Here is a 17,245-nt window from a genome sequence, read left to right on the forward strand (position 1 = left end):
AGCACGTCTGAAACGAGTTATCAACATAGTATTGTGATATGCACTTGTTTAGAGTGCGAAAACACTGTCACAGAGTGTATGAAAACAGCTTTGCTAGTGCAGGAGCAAATTCATCCTGTTTCTAACGCGTTTTCAGAGCATAAAGCAAACGTTTGACAAGGAACATTGATTTTGAGTGAAATGAGTGCATATGTGACATGTAACAACTTTCTAAGCATGGATTTTTTCATGTTTTCGAGCTTTGAACACATTTTCATCATATTTGTCATTTTAACTGTAAAAGCACGTCTGAAACGAGTTATCAACATAGTATTGTGATATGCTTGTTTAGAGTGGGAAAACACTGTCACAGAGTGCATGAAAACAGCTTTGCTAGTGCAGGAGCAAATTCATCCTGTTTCTAACGCGTTTTCAGAGCATAAAGCAAACGTTTGACAAGGAACATTGATTTTGAGTGAAATGAGTGCATATGTGACATGTAACAACTTTCTAAGCATGGATTTTTTCATGTTTTCGAGCTTTGAACACATTTTCATCATATTTGTCATTTTAACTGTAAAAGCACGTCTGAAACGAGTTTTCAACACAGTATTGTGATATGCACGTGTTCAGAGTGGGAACACACTGTGTCACAGAGTGCATGAATACAGCTTTCCGAGCGCAGGAGCGCATTCATCCTGTTTCTAACGCGTTTTCAGAGCATAAAGCAAACGTTTGACAAGGAACATTGCTTTTGAGAGAAATGAGTGCATATGTGACATGTAACAACTTTCTAAGCATGGATTTTTTCATGTTTTCGAGCTTTGAACACATTTTCATCATATTTGTCATTTTAACTGTAAAAGCACGTCTGAAACGAGTTTTCAACACAGTATTGTGATATGCACGTGTTCAGAGTGGGAACACACTGTGTCACAGAGTGCATGAATACAGCTTTCCGAGCGCAGGAGCGCATTCATCCTGTTTCTAACGCCTTTTCAGAGCATAAAGCAAACGTTTGACAAGGAACATTGCTTTTGAGTGAAATGAGTGCATTCGAGCATATGTGACATGTAGCGTCTTTCTAAGCATGGATTTTCATGTTTTCGAGCTTTTAACACATTTTCTTCATATGTGTCATTTTAACTGTAAAAGCACGTCTGAAACGAGTTTTCAACATAGTATTGTGATATGCACTTGTTCAGATTGGGAAAACACTGTGTCACAGAGTGCATGAAAACAGCTTTGCTAGTGCAGGAGCAAATTCATCCTGTTTCTAACGCGTTTTCAGAGCATAAAGCAAACGTTTGACAAGGAACATTGATTTTGAGTGAAATGAGTGCATATGTGACATGTAACAACTTTCTAAGCATGGATTTTTTCATGTTTTCGAGCTTTGAACACATTTTCATCATATTTGTCATTTTAACTGTAAAAGCACGTCTGAAACGAGTTTTCAACACAGTATTGTGATATGCACGTGTTCAGAGTGGGAACACACTGTGTCACAGAGTGCATGAATACAGCTTTCCGAGCGCAGGAGCGCATTCATCCTGTTTCTAACGCGTTTTCAGAGCATAAAGCAAACGTTTGACAAGGAACATTGCTTTTGAGTGAAATGAGTGCATATGTGACATGTAACAACTTTCTAAGCATGGATTTTTTCATGTTTTCGAGCTTTGAACACATTTTCATCATATTTGTCATTTTAACTGTAAAAGCACGTCTGAAACGAGTTTTCAACACAGTATTGTGATATGCACGTGTTCAGAGTGGGAACACACTGTGTCACAGAGTGCATGAATACAGCTTTCCGAGCGCAGGAGCGCATTCATCCTGTTTCTAACGCCTTTTCAGAGCATAAAGCAAACGTTTGACAAGGAACATTGCTTTTGAGTGAAATGAGTGCATTCGAGCATATGTGACATGTAACGTCTTTCTAAGCATGGATTTTCATGTTTTCGAGCTTTTAACACATTTTCTTCATATGTGTCATTTTAACTGTAAAAGCACGTCTGAAACGAGTTTTCAACATAGTATTGTGATATGCACTTGTTCAGATTGGGAAAACACTGTGTCACAGAGTGCATGAAAACAGCTTTGCTAGTGCAGGAGCAAATTCATCCTGTTTCTAACGCGTTTTCAGAGCATAAAGCAAACGTTTGACAAGGAACATTGATTTTGAGTGAAATGAGTGCATATGTGACATGTAACAACTTTCTAAGCATGGATTTTTTCATGTTTTCGAGCTTTGAACACATTTTCATCATATTTGTCATTTTAACTGTAAAAGCACGTCTGAAACGAGTTTTCAACACAGTATTGTGATATGCACGTGTTCAGAGTGGGAACACACTGTGTCACAGAGTGCATGAATACGGCTTTCCGAGCGCAGGAGCGCATTCATCCTGTTTCTAACGCGTTTTCAGAGCATAAAGCAAACGTTTGACAAGGAACATTGATTTTGAGTGAAATGAGTGCATATGTGACATGTAACAACTTTCTAAGCATTGATTTTTTCATGTTTTCGAGCTTTGAACACATTTTCATCATATTTGTCATTTTAACTGTAAAAGCACGTCTGAAACGAGTTTTCAACACAGTATTGTGATATGCACGTGTTCAGAGTGGGAACACACTGTGTCACAGAGTGCATGAATACAGCTTTCCGAGCGCAGGAGCGCATTCATCCTGTTTCTAACGCCTTTTCAGAGCATAAAGCAAACGTTTGACAAGGAACATTGCTTTTGAGTGAAATGAGTGCATATGTGACATGTAACGTCTTTCTAAGCATGGATTTTCATGTTTTCGAGCTTTTAACACATTTTCTTCATATGTGTCATTTTAACTGTAAAAGCACGTCTGAAACGAGTTTTCAACCTAGTATTGTGATATGCACTTGTTCAGATTGGGAAAACACTGTCACAGAGTGTATGAAAACAGCTTTGCTAGTGCAGGAGCAAATTCATCCTGTTTCTAACGCGTTTTCAGAGCATAAAGCAAACGTTTGACAAGGAACATTGCTTTTGAGTGAAATGAGTGCATTCGAGCATATGTGACATGTAATGTCTTTCTAAGCATGGATTTTCATGTTTTCGAGCTTTTAACACATTTTCTTCATATGTGTCATTTTAACTGTAAAAGCACGTCTGAAACGAGTTATCAACATAGTATTGTGATATGCACTTGTTTAGAGTGCGAAAACACTGTCACAGAGTGTATGAAAACAGCTTTGCTAGTGCAGGAGCAAATTCATCCTGTTTCTAACGCGTTTTCAGAGCATAAAGCAAACGTTTGACAAGGAACATTGATTTTGAGTGAAATGAGTGCATATGTGACATGTAACAACTTTCTAAGCATGGATTTTTTCATGTTTTCGAGCTTTGAACACATTTTCATCATATTTGTCATTTTAACTGTAAAAGCACGTCTGAAACGAGTTTTCAACACAGTATTGTGATATGCACGTGTTCAGAGTGGGAACACACTGTGTCACAGAGTGCATGAATACAGCTTTCCGAGCGCAGGAGCGCATTCATCCTGTTTTTAACGCGTTTTCAGAGCATAAAGCAAACGTTTGACAAGGAACATTGCTTTTGAGTGAAATGAGTGCATTCGAGCATATGTGACATGTAACGTCTTTCTAAGCATGGATTTTCATGTTTTCGAGCTTTTAACACATTTTCTTCATATGTGTCATTTTAACTGTAAAAGCACGTCTGAAACGAGTTTTCAACATAGTATTGTGATATGCACTTGTTCAGATTGGGAAAACACTGTCACAGAGTGCATGAAAACAGCTTTGCTAGTGCAGGAGCAAATTCATCCTGTTTCTAACGCGTTTTCAGAGCATAAAGCAAACGTTTGACACGGAACATTGATTTTGAGTGAAATGAGTGCATATGTGACATGTAACAACTTTCTAAGCATGGATTTTTTCATGTTTTCGAGCTTTGAACACATTTTCATCATATTTGTCATTTTTACTGTAAAAGCACGTCTGAAACGAGTTATCAACATAGTATTGTGATATGCACTTGTTTAGAGTGGGAAAACACTGTCACAGAGTGCATGAAAACAGCTTTGCTAGTGCAGGAGCAAATTCATCCTGTTTCTAACGCGTTTTCAGAGCATAAAGCAAACGTTTGACAAGGAACATTGCTTTTGAGTGAAATGAGTGCATATGTGACATGTAACAACTTTCTAAGCATGGATTTTTTCATGTTTTCGAGCTTTGAACACATTTTCATCATATTTGTCATTTTAACTGTAAAAGCACGTCTGAAACGAGTTTTCAACACAGTATTGTGATATGCACGTGTTCAGAGTGGGAACACACTGTGTCACAGAGTGCATGAATACGGCTTTCCGAGCGCAGGAGCGCATTCATCCTGTTTCTAACGCCTTTTCAGAGCATAAAGCAAACGTTTGACAAGGAACATTGCTTTTGAGTGAAATGAGTGCATTCGAGCATATGTGACATGTAATGTCTTTCTAAGCATGGATTTTCATGTTTTCGAGCTTTTAACACATTTTCTTCATATGTGTCATTTTAACTGTAAAAGCACGTCTGAAACGAGTTATCAACATAGTATTGTGATATGCACTTGTTTAGAGTGGGAAAACACTGTCACAGAGTGTATGAAAACAGCTTTGCTAGTGCAGGAGCAAATTCATCCTGTTTCTAACGCGTTTTCAGAGCATAAAGCAAACGTTTGACAAGGAACATTGATTTTGAGTGAAATGAGTGCATATGTGACATGTAACAACTTTCTAAGCATGGATTTTTTCATGTTTTCGAGCTTTGAACACATTTTCATCATATTTGTCATTTTAACTGTAAAAGCACGTCTGAAACGAGTTTTCAACACAGTATTGTGATATGCACGTGTTCAGAGTGGGATCACACTGTGTCACAGAGTGCATGAATACAGCTTTCCGAGCGCAGGAGCGCATTCATCCTGTTTCTAACGCCTTTTCAGAGCATAAAGCAAACGTTTGACAAGGAACATTGCTTTTGAGTGAAATGAGTGCATTCGAGCATATGTGACATGTAACGTCTTTCTAAGCATGGATTTTCATGTTTTCGAGCTTTTAACACATTTTCTTCATATGTGTCATTTTAACTGTAAAAGCACGTCTGAAACGAGTTTTCAACATAGTATTGTGATATGCACTTGTTCAGATTGGGAAAACACTGTGTCACAGAGTGCATGAAAACAGCTTTGCTAGTGCAGGAGCAAATTCATCCTGTTTCTAACGCGTTTTCAGAGCATAAAGCAAACGTTTGACACGGAACATTGATTTTGAGTGAAATGAGTGCATATGTGACATGTAACAACTTTCTAAGCATGGATTTTTTCATGTTTTCGAGCTTTGAACACATTTTCATCATATTTGTCATTTTAACTGTAAAAGCACGTCTGAAACGAGTTTTCAACACAGTATTGTGATATGCACGTGTTCAGAGTGGGAACACACTGTGTCACAGAGTGCATGAATACAGCTTTCCGAGCGCAGGAGCGCATTCATCCTGTTTCTAACGCGTTTTCAGAGCATAAAGCAAACGTTTGACAAGGAACATTGCTTTTGAGTGAAATGAGTGCATATGTGACATGTAACAACTTTCTAAGCATGGATTTTTTCATGTTTTCGAGCTTTGAACACATTTTCATCATATTTGTCATTTTAACTGTAAAAGCACGTCTGAAACGAGTTTTCAACACAGTATTGTGATATGCACGTGTTCAGAGTGGGAACACACTGTGTCACAGAGTGCATGAATACAGCTTTCCGAGCGCAGGAGCGCATTCATCCTGTTTCTAACGCCTTTTCAGAGCATAAAGCAAACGTTTGACAAGGAACATTGCTTTTGAGTGAAATGAGTGCATATGTGACATGTAACGTCTTTCTAAGCATGGATTTTCATGTTTTCGAGCTTTTAACACATTTTCTTCATATGTGTCATTTTAACTGTAAAAGCCCGTCTGAAACGAGTTTTCAACCTAGTATTGTGATATGCACTTGTTCAGATTGGGAAAACACTGTCACAGAGTGCATGAAAACAGCTTTGCTAGTGCAGGAGCAAATTCATCCTGTTTCTAAGGCGTTTTCAGAGCATAAAGCAAACGTTTGACAAGGAACATTGATTTTGAGTGAAATGAGTGCATATGTGACATGTAACAACTTTCTAAGCATGGATTTTTTCATGTTTTCGAGCTTTGAACACATTTTCATCATATTTGTCATTTTAACTGTAAAAGCACGTCTGAAACGAGTTATCAACATAGTATTGTGATATGCACGTGTTCAGAGTGGGAAAACACTGTCACAGAGTGCATGAAAACAGCTTTGCTAGTGCAGGAGCAAATTCATCCTGTTTCTAACGCGTTTTCAGAGCATAAAGCAAACGTTTGACAAGGAACATTGATTTTGAGTGAAATGAGTGCATATGTGACATGTAACAACTTTCTAAGCATGGATTTTTTCATGTTTTCGAGCTTTGAACACATTTTCATCATATTTGTCATTTTAACTGTAAAAGCACGTCTGAAACGAGTTTTCAACACAGTATTGTGATATGCACGTGTTCAGAGTGGGAACACACTGTGTCACAGAGTGCATGAATACAGCTTTCCGAGCGCAGGAGCGCATTCATCCTGTTTCTAACGCGTTTTCAGAGCATTAAGCAAACGTTTGACAAGGAACATTGATTTTGAGTGAAATGAGTGCATATGTGACATGTAACAACTTTCTAAGCATGGATTTTTTCATGTTTTCGAGCTTTGAACACATTTTCATCATATTTGTCATTTTAACTGTAAAAGCACGTCTGAAACGAGTTTTCAACACAGTATTGTGATATGCACGTGTTCAGAGTGGGAACACACTATGTCACAGAGTGCATGAATACAGCTTTCCGAGCGCAGGAGCGCATTCATCCTGTTTCTAACGCCTTTTCAGAGCATAAAGCAAACGTTTGACAAGGAACATTGCTTTTGAGTGAAATGAGTGCATTCGAGCATATGTGACATGTAACGTCTTTCTAAGCATGGATTTTCATGTTTTCGAGCTTTTAACACATTTTCTTCATATGTGTCATTTTAACTGTAAAAGCACGTCTGAAACGAGTTTTCAACATAGTATTGTGATATGCACTTGTTCAGATTGGCAAAACACTGTCACAGAGTGCATGAAAACAGCTTTGCTAGTGCAGGAGCAAATTCATCCTGTTTCTAACGCGTTTTCAGAGCATAAAGCAAACGTTTGACAAGGAACATTGATTTTGAGTGAAATGAGTGCATATGTGACATGTAACAACTTTCTAAGCATGGATTTTTTCATGTTTTCGAGCTTTGAACACATTTTCATCATATTTGTCATTTTAACTGTAAAAGCACGTCTGAAACGAGTTATCAACATAGTATTGTGATATGCTTGTTTAGAGTGGGAAAACACTGTCACAGAGTGCATGAAAACAGCTTTGCTAGTGCAGGAGCAAATTCATCCTGTTTCTAACGCGGTTTCAGAGCATAAAGCAAACGTTTGACAAGGAACATTGATTTTGAGTGAAATGAGTGCATATGTGACATGTAACAACTTTCTAAGCATGGATTTTTTCATGTTTTCGAGCTTTGAACACATTTTCATCATATTTGTCATTTTAACTGTAAAAGCACGTCTGAAACGAGTTTTCAACACAGTATTGTGATATGCACGTGTTCAGAGTGGGAACACACTGTGTCACAGAGTGCATGAATACAGCTTTCCGAGCGCAGGAGCGCATTCATCCTGTTTCTAACGCGTTTTCAGAGCATAAAGCAAACGTTTGACAAGGAACATTGCTTTTGAGTGAAATGAGTGCATATGTGACATGTAACAACTTTCTAAGCATGGATTTTTTCATGTTTTCGAGCTTTGAACACATTTTCATCATATTTGTCATTTTAACTGTAAAAGCACGTCTGAAACGAGTTTTCAACACAGTATTGTGATATGCACGTGTTCAGAGTGGGAACACACTGTGTCACAGAGTGCATGAATACAGCTTTCCGAGCGCAGGAGCGCATTCATCCTGTTTCTAACGCCTTTTCAGAGCATAAAGCAAACGTTTGACAAGGAACATTGCTTTTGAGTGAAATGAGTGCATATGTGACATGTAACGTCTTTCTAAGCATGGATTTTCATGTTTTCGAGCTTTTAACACATTTTCTTCATATGTGTCATTTTAACTGTAAAAGCACGTCTGAAACGAGTTTTCAACCTAGTATTGTGATATGCACTTGTTCAGATTGGGAAAACACTGTCACAGAGTGTATGAAAACAGCTTTGCTAGTGCAGGAGCAAATTCATCCTGTTTCTAACGCGTTTTCAGAGCATAAAGCAAACGTTTGACAAGGAACATTGCTTTTGAGTGAAATGAGTGCATTCGAGCATATGTGACATGTAATGTCTTTCTAAGCATGGATTTTCATGTTTTCGAGCTTTTAACACATTTTCTTCATATGTGTCATTTTAACTGTAAAAGCACGTCTGAAACGAGTTATCAACATACGCGTGATATGCACTTGTTTAGAGTGCGAAAACACTGTCACAGAGTGTATGAAAACAGCTTTGCTAGTGCAGGAGCAAATTCATCCTGTTTCTAACGCGTTTTCAGAGCATAAAGCAAACGTTTGACAAGGAACATTGATTTTGAGTGAAATGAGTGCATATGTGACATGTAACAACTTTCTAAGCATGGATTTTTTCATGTTTTCGAGCTTTGAACACATTTTCATCATATTTGTCATTTTAACTGTAAAAGCACGTCTGAAACGAGTTATCAACATAGTATTGTGATATGCTTGTTTAGAGTGGGAAAACACTGTCACAGAGTGCATGAAAACAGCTTTGCTAGTGCAGGAGCAAATTCATCCTGTTTCTAACGCGTTTTCAGAGCATAAAGCAAACGTTTGACAAGGAACATTGATTTTGAGTGAAATGAGTGCATATGTGACATGTAACAACTTTCTAAGCATGGATTTTTTCATGTTTTCGAGCTTTGAACACATTTTCATCATATTTGTCATTTTAACTGTAAAAGCACGTCTGAAACGAGTTTTCAACACAGTATTGTGATATGCACGTGTTCAGAGTGGGAACACACTGTGTCACAGAGTGCATGAATACAGCTTTCCGAGCGCAGGAGCGCATTCATCCTGTTTCTAACGCCTTTTCAGAGCATAAAGCAAACGTTTGACAAGGAACATTGCTTTTGAGTGAAATGAGTGCATATGTGACATGTAACAACTTTCTAAGCATGGATTTTTTCATGTTTTCGAGCTTTGAACACATTTTCATCATATTTGTCATTTTAACTGTAAAAGCACGTCTGAAACGAGTTTTCAACACAGTATTGTGATATGCACGTGTTCAGAGTGGGAACACACTGTGTCACAGAGTGCATGAATACGGCTTTCCGAGCGCAGGAGCGCATTCATCCTGTTTCTAACGCGTTTTCAGAGCATTAAGCAAACGTTTGACAAGGAACATTGATTTTGAGTGAAATGAGTGCATATGTGACATGTAACAACTTTCTAAGCATGGATTTTTTCATGTTTTCGAGCTTTGAACACATTTTCATCATATTTGTCATTTTAACTGTAAAAGCACGTCTGAAACGAGTTTTCAACACAGTATTGTGATATGCACTTGTTCAGAGTGGGAACACACTATGTCACAGAGTGCATGAATACAGCTTTCCGAGCGCAGGAGCGCATTCATCCTGTTTCTAACGCCTTTTCAGAGCATAAAGCAAACGTTTGACAAGGAACATTGCTTTTGAGTGAAATGAGTGCATTCGAGCATATGTGACATGTAACGTCTTTCTAAGCATGGATTTTCATGTTTTCGAGCTTTTAACACATTTTCTTCATATGTGTCATTTTAACTGTAAAAGCACGTCTGAAACGAGTTTTCAACATAGTATTGTGATATGCACTTGTTCAGATTGGCAAAACACTGTCACAGAGTGCATGAAAACAGCTTTGCTAGTGCAGGAGCAAATTCATCCTGTTTCTAACGCCTTTTCAGAGCATAAAGCAAACGTTTGACAAGGAACATTGATTTTGAGTGAAATGAGTGCATATGTGACATGTAACAACTTTCTAAGCATGGATTTTTTCATGTTTTCGAGCTTTGAACACATTTTCATCATATTTGTCATTTTAACTGTAAAAGCACGTCTGAAACGAGTTATCAACATAGTATTGTGATATGCTTGTTTAGAGTGGGAAAACACTGTCACAGAGTGCATGAAAACAGCTTTGCTAGTGCAGGAGCAAATTCATCCTGTTTCTAACGCGTTTTCAGAGCATAAAGCAAACGTTTGACAAGGAACATTGATTTTGAGTGAAATGAGTGCATATGTGACATGTAACAACTTTCTAAGCATGGATTTTTTCATGTTTTCGAGCTTTGAACACATTTTCATCATATTTGTCATTTTAACTGTAAAAGCACGTCTGAAACGAGTTTTCAACACAGTATTGTGATATGCACGTGTTCAGAGTGGGAACACACTGTGTCACAGAGTGCATGAATACAGCTTTCCGAGCGCAGGAGCGCATTCATCCTGTTTCTAACGCCTTTTCAGAGCATAAAGCAAACGTTTGACAAGGAACATTGCTTTTGAGTGAAATGAGTGCATATGTGACATGTAACAACATTCTAAGCATGGATTTTTTCATGTTTTCGAGCTTTGAACACATTTTCATCATATTTGTCATTTTAACTGTAAAAGCACGTCTGAAACGAGTTTTCAACACAGTATTGTGATATGCACGTGTTCAGAGTGGGAACACACTGTGTCACAGAGTGCATGAATACAGCTTTCCGAGCGCAGGAGCGCATTCATCCTGTTTCTAACGCGTTTTCAGAGCATAAAGCAAACGTTTGACAAGGAACATTGATTCTGAGTGAAATGAGTGCATATGTGACATGTAACAACTTTCTAAGCATGGATTTTTTCATGTTTTCGAGCTTTGAACACATTTTCATCATATTTGTCATTTTAACTGTAAAAGCACGTCTGAAACGAGTTTTCAACACAGTATTGTGATATGCACGTGTTCAGAGTGGGAACACACTGTGTCACAGAGTGCATGAATACGGCTTTCCGAGCGCAGGAGCGCATTCATCCTGTTTCTAACGCATTTTCAGAGCATTAAGCAAACGTTTGACAAGGAACATTGATTTTGAGTGAAATGAGTGCATATGTGACATGTAACAACTTTCTAAGCATGGATTTTTTCATGTTTTCGAGCTTTGAACACATTTTCATCATATTTGTCATTTTAACTGTAAAAGCACGTCTGAAACGAGTTTTCAACACAGTATTGTGATATGCACGTGTTCAGAGTGGGAACACACTGTGTCACAGAGTGCATGAATACAGCTTTCCGAGCGCAGGAGCGCATTCATCCTGTTTCTAACGCCTTTTCAGAGCATAAAGCAAACGTTTGACAAGGAACATTGCTTTTGAGTGAAATGAGTGCATATGTGACATGTAACGTCTTTCTAAGCATGGATTTTCATGTTTTCGAGCTTTTAACACATTTTCTTCATATGTGTCATTTTAACTGTAAAAGCACGTCTGAAACGAGTTTTCAACCAAGTATTGTGATATGCACTTGTTCAGATTGGGAAAACACTGTCACAGAGTGTATGAAAACAGCTTTGCTAGTGCAGGAGCAAATTCATCCTGTTTCTAACGCGTTTTCAGAGCATAAAGCAAACGTTTGACAAGGAACATTGCTTTTGAGTGAAATGAGTGCATTCGAGCATATGTGACATGTAATGTCTTTCTAAGCATGGATTTTCATGTTTTCGAGCTTTTAACACATTTTCTTCATATGTGTCATTTTAACTGTAAAAGCACGTCTGAAACGAGTTATCAACATAGTATTGTGATATGCACTTGTTTAGAGTGCGAAAACACTGTCACAGAGTGTATGAAAACAGCTTTGCTAGTGCAGGAGCAAATTCATCCTGTTTCTAACGCGTTTTCAGAGCATAAAGCAAACGTTTGACAAGGAACATTGATTTTGAGTGAAATGAGTGCATATGTGACATGTAACAACTTTCTAAGCATGGATTTTTTCATGTTTTCGAGCTTTGAACACATTTTCATCATATTTGTCATTTTAACTGTAAAAGCACGTCTGAAACGAGTTATCAACATAGTATTGTGATATGCTTGTTTAGAGTGGGAAAACACTGTCACAGAGTGCATGAAAACAGCTTTGCTAGTGCAGGAGCAAATTCATCCTGTTTCTAACGCGTTTTCAGAGCATAAAGCAAACGTTTGACAAGGAACATTGATTTTGAGTGAAATGAGTGCATATGTGACATGTAACAACTTTCTAAGCATGGATTTTTTCATGTTTTCGAGCTTTGAACACATTTTCATCATATTTGTCATTTTAACTGTAAAAGCACGTCTGAAACGAGTTTTCAACACAGTATTGTGATATGCACGTGTTCAGAGTGGGAACACACTGTGTCACAGAGTGCATGAATACAGCTTTCCGAGCGCAGGAGCGCATTCATCCTGTTTCTAACGCGTTTTCAGAGCATAAAGCAAACGTTTGACAAGGAACATTGCTTTTGAGTGAAATGAGTGCATATGTGACATGTAACAACTTTCTAAGCATGGATTTTTTCATGTTTTCGAGCTTTGAACACATTTTCATCATATTTGTCATTTTAACTGTAAAAGCACGTCTGAAACGAGTTTTCAACACAGTATTGTGATATGCACGTGTTCAGAGTGGGAACACACTGTGTCACAGAGTGCATGAATACGGCTTTCCGAGCGCAGGAGCGCATTCATCCTGTTTCTAACGCGTTTTCAGAGCATAAAGCAAACGTTTGACAAGGAACATTGATTTTGAGTGAAATGAGTGCATATGTGACATGTAACAACTTTCTAAGCATGGATTTTTTCATGTTTTCGAGCTTTGAACACATTTTCATCATATTTGTCATTTTAACTGTAAAAGCACGTCTGAAACGAGTTTTCAACACAGTATTGTGATATGCACGTGTTCAGAGTGGGAACACACTGTGTCACAGAGTGCATGAATACAGCTTTCCGAGCGCAGGAGCGCATTCATCCTGTTTCTAACGCCTTTTCAGAGCATAAAGCAAACGTTTGACAAGGAACATTGCTTTTGAGTGAAATGAGTGCATATGTGACATGTAACAACATTCTAAGCATGGATTTTTTCATGTTTTCGAGCTTTGAACACATTTTCATCATATTTGTCATTTTAACTGTAAAAGCACGTCTGAAACGAGTTTTCAACACAGTATTGTGATATGCACGTGTTCAGAGTGGGAACACACTGTGTCACAGAGTGCATGAATACAGCTTTCCGAGCGCAGGAGCGCATTCATCCTGTTTCTAACGCGTTTTCAGAGCATAAAGCAAACGTTTGACAAGGAACATTGATTTTGAGTGAAATGAGTGCATATGTGACATGTAACAACTTTCTAAGCATGGATTTTTTCATGTTTTCGAGCTTTGAACACATTTTCATCATATTTGTCATTTTAACTGTAAAAGCACGTCTGAAACGAGTTTTCAACACAGTATTGTGATATGCACGTGTTCAGAGTGGGAACACACTGTGTCACAGAGTGCATGAATACAGCTTTCCGAGCGCAGGAGCGCATTCATCCTGTTTCTAACGCCTTTTCAGAGCATAAAGCAAACGTTTGACAAGGAACATTGATTTTGAGTGAAATGAGTGCATATGTGACATGTAACAACTTTCTAAGCATGGATTTTTTCATGTTTTCGAGCTTTGAACACATTTTCATCATATTTGTCATTTTAACTGTAAAAGCACGTCTGAAACGAGTTTTCAACACAGTATTGTGATATGCACGTGTTCAGAGTGGGAACACACTGTGTCACAGAGTGCATGAATACAGCTTTCCGAGCGCAGGAGCGCATTCATCCTGTTTCTAACGCCTTTTCAGAGCATACAGCAAACGTTTGACAAGGAACATTGCTTTTGAGTGAAATGAGTGCATATGTGACATGTAACAACTTTCTAAGCATGGATTTTTTCATGTTTTCGAGCTTTGAACACATTTTCATCATATTTGTCATTTTAACTGTAAAAGCACGTCTGAAACGAGTTTTCAACACAGTATTGTGATATGCACGTGTTCAGAGTGGGAACACACTGTGTCACAGAGTGCATGAATACAGCTTTCCGAGCGCAGGAGCGCATTCATCCTGTTTCTAACGCCTTTTCAGAGCATAAAGCAAACGTTTGACAAGGAACATTGCTTTTGAGTGAAATGAGTGCATTCGAGCATATGTGACATGTAACGTCTTTCTAAGCATGGATTTTCATGTTTTCGAGCTTTGAACACATTTTCTTCATATGTGTCATTTTAACTGTAAAAGCACGTCTGAAACGAGTTTTCAACATAGTATTGTGATATGCACTTGTTCAGATTGGGAAAACACTGTCACAGAGTGCATGAAAACAGCTTTGCTAGTGCAGGAGCAAATTCATCCTGTTTCTAACGCGTTTTCAGAGCATAAAGCAAACGTTTGACACGGAACCTTGATTTTGAGTGAAATGAGTGCATATGTGACATGTAACAACTTTCTAAGCATGGATTTTTTCATGTTTTCGAGCTTTGAACACATTTTCATCATATTTGTCATTTTTACTGTAAAAGCACGTCTGAAACGAGTTATCAACATAGTATTGTGATATGCACTTGTTTAGAGTGGGAAAACACTGTCACAGAGTGCATGAAAACAGCTTTGCTAGTGCAGGAGCAAATTCATCCTGTTTCTAACGCGTTTTCAGAGCATAAAGCAAACGTTTGACAAGGAACATTGCTTTTGAGTGAAATGAGTGCATATGTGACATGTAACGTCTTTCTAAGCATGGATTTTCATGTTTTCGAGCTTTTAACACATTTTCTTCATATGTGTCATTTTAACTGTAAAAGCACGTCTGAAACGAGTTTTCAACATAGTATTGTGATATGCACTTGTTTAGAGTGCGAAAACACTGTCACAGAGTGCATGAAAACAGCTTTGCTAGTGCAGGAGCAAATTCATCCTGTTTCTAACGCGTTTTCAGAGCATAAAGCAAACGTTTGACAAGGAACATTGCTTTTGAGTGAAATGAGTGCATTCGAGCAAATGTGACATGTAATGTCTTTCTAAGCATGGATTTTCATGTTTTCGAGCTTTTAACACATTTTCTTCATATGTGTCATTTTAACTGTAAAAGCACGTCTGAAACGAGTTATCAACATAGTATTGTGATATGCACTTGTTTAGAGTGCGAAAACACTGTCACAGAGTGTATGAAAACAGCTTTGCTAGTGCAGGAGCAAATTCATCCTGTTTCTAACGCGTTTTCAGAGCATAAAGCAAACGTTTGACAAGGAACATTGATTTTGAGTGAAATGAGTGCATATGTGACATGTAACAACTTTCTAAGCATGGATTTTTTCATGTTTTCGAGCTTTGAACACATTTTCATCATATTTGTCATTTTAACTGTAAAAGCACATCTGAAACGAGTTTTCAACACAGTATTGTGATATGCACGTGTTCAGAGTGGGAACACACTGTGTCACAGAGTGCATGAATACAGCTTTCCGAGCGCAGGAGCGCATTCATCCTGTTTCTAACGCCTTTTCAGAGCATAAAGCAAACGTTTGACAAGGAACATTGCTTTTGAGTGAAATGAGTGCATATGTGACATGTAACGTCTTTCTAAGCATGGATTTTCATGTTTTCGAGCTTTTAACACATTTTCTTCATATGTGTCATTTTAACTGTAAAAGCACGTCTGAAACGAGTTTTCAACCTAGTATTGTGATATGCACTTGTTCAGATTGGGAAAACACTGTCACAGAGTGTATGAAAACAGCTTTGCTAGTGCAGGAGCAAATTCATCCTGTTTCTAACGCGTTTTCAGAGCATAAAGCAAACGTTTGACAAGGAACATTGCTTTTGAGTGAAATGAGTGCATATGTGACATGTAACGTCTTTCTAAGCATGGATTTTCATGTTTTCGAGCTTTTAACACATTTTCTTCATATGTGTCATTTTAACTGTAAAAGCCCGTCTGAAACGAGTTTTCAACCTAGTATTGTGATATGCACTTGTTCAGATTGGGAAAACACTGTCACAGAGTGCATGAAAACAGCTTTGCTAGTGCAGGAGCAAATTCATCCTGTTTCTAACGCGTTTTCAGAGCATAAAGCAAACGTTTGACAAGGAACATTGATTTTGAGTGAAATGAGTGCATATGTGACATGTAACAACTTTCTAAGCATGGATTTTTTCATGTTTTCGAGCTTTGAACACATTTTCATCATATTTGTCATTTTAACTGTAAAAGCACGTCTGAAACGAGTTTTCAACACAGTATTGTGATATGCACGTGTTCAGAGTGGGAACACACTGTGTCACAGAGTGCATGAATACAGCTTTCCGAGCGCAGGAGCGCATTCATCCTGTTTTTAACGCGTTTTCAGAGCATAAAGCAAACGTTTGACAAGGAACATTGCTTTTGAGTGAAATGAGTGCATTCGAGCATATGTGACATGTAACGTCTTTCTAAGCATGGATTTTCATGTTTTCGAGCTTTGAACACATTTTCTTCATATGTGTCATTTTAACTGTAAAAGCACGTCTGAAACGAGTTTTCAACATAGTATTGTGATATGCACTTGTTCAGATTGGGAAAACACTGTCACAGAGTGCATGAAAACAGCTTTGCTAGTGCAGGAGCAAATTCATCCTGTTTCTAACGCGTTTTCAGAGCATAAAGCAAACGTTTGACACGGAACATTGATTTTGAGTGAAATGAGTGCATATGTGACATGTAACAACTTTCTAAGCATGGATTTTTTCATGTTTTCGAGCTTTGAACACATTTTCATCATATTTGTCATTTTTACTGTAAAAGCACGTCTGAAACGAGTTATCAACATAGTATTGTGATATGCACTTGCTTAGAGTGGGAAAACACTGTCACAGAGTGCATGAAAACAGCTTTGCTAGTGCAGGAGCAAATTCATCCTGTTTCTAACGCGTTTTCAGAGCATAAAGCAAACGTTTGACAAGGAACATTGATTTTGAGTGAAATGAGTGCATATGTGACATGTAACAACTTTCTAAGCATGGATTTTTTCATGTTTTCGAGCTTTGAACACATTTTCATCATATTTG

Source organism: Neoarius graeffei, chromosome 17 (genome assembly GCF_027579695.1).
Source record: "Neoarius graeffei isolate fNeoGra1 chromosome 17, fNeoGra1.pri, whole genome shotgun sequence".
Classification (NCBI taxonomy): Eukaryota; Metazoa; Chordata; class Actinopteri; order Siluriformes; family Ariidae; genus Neoarius; species Neoarius graeffei.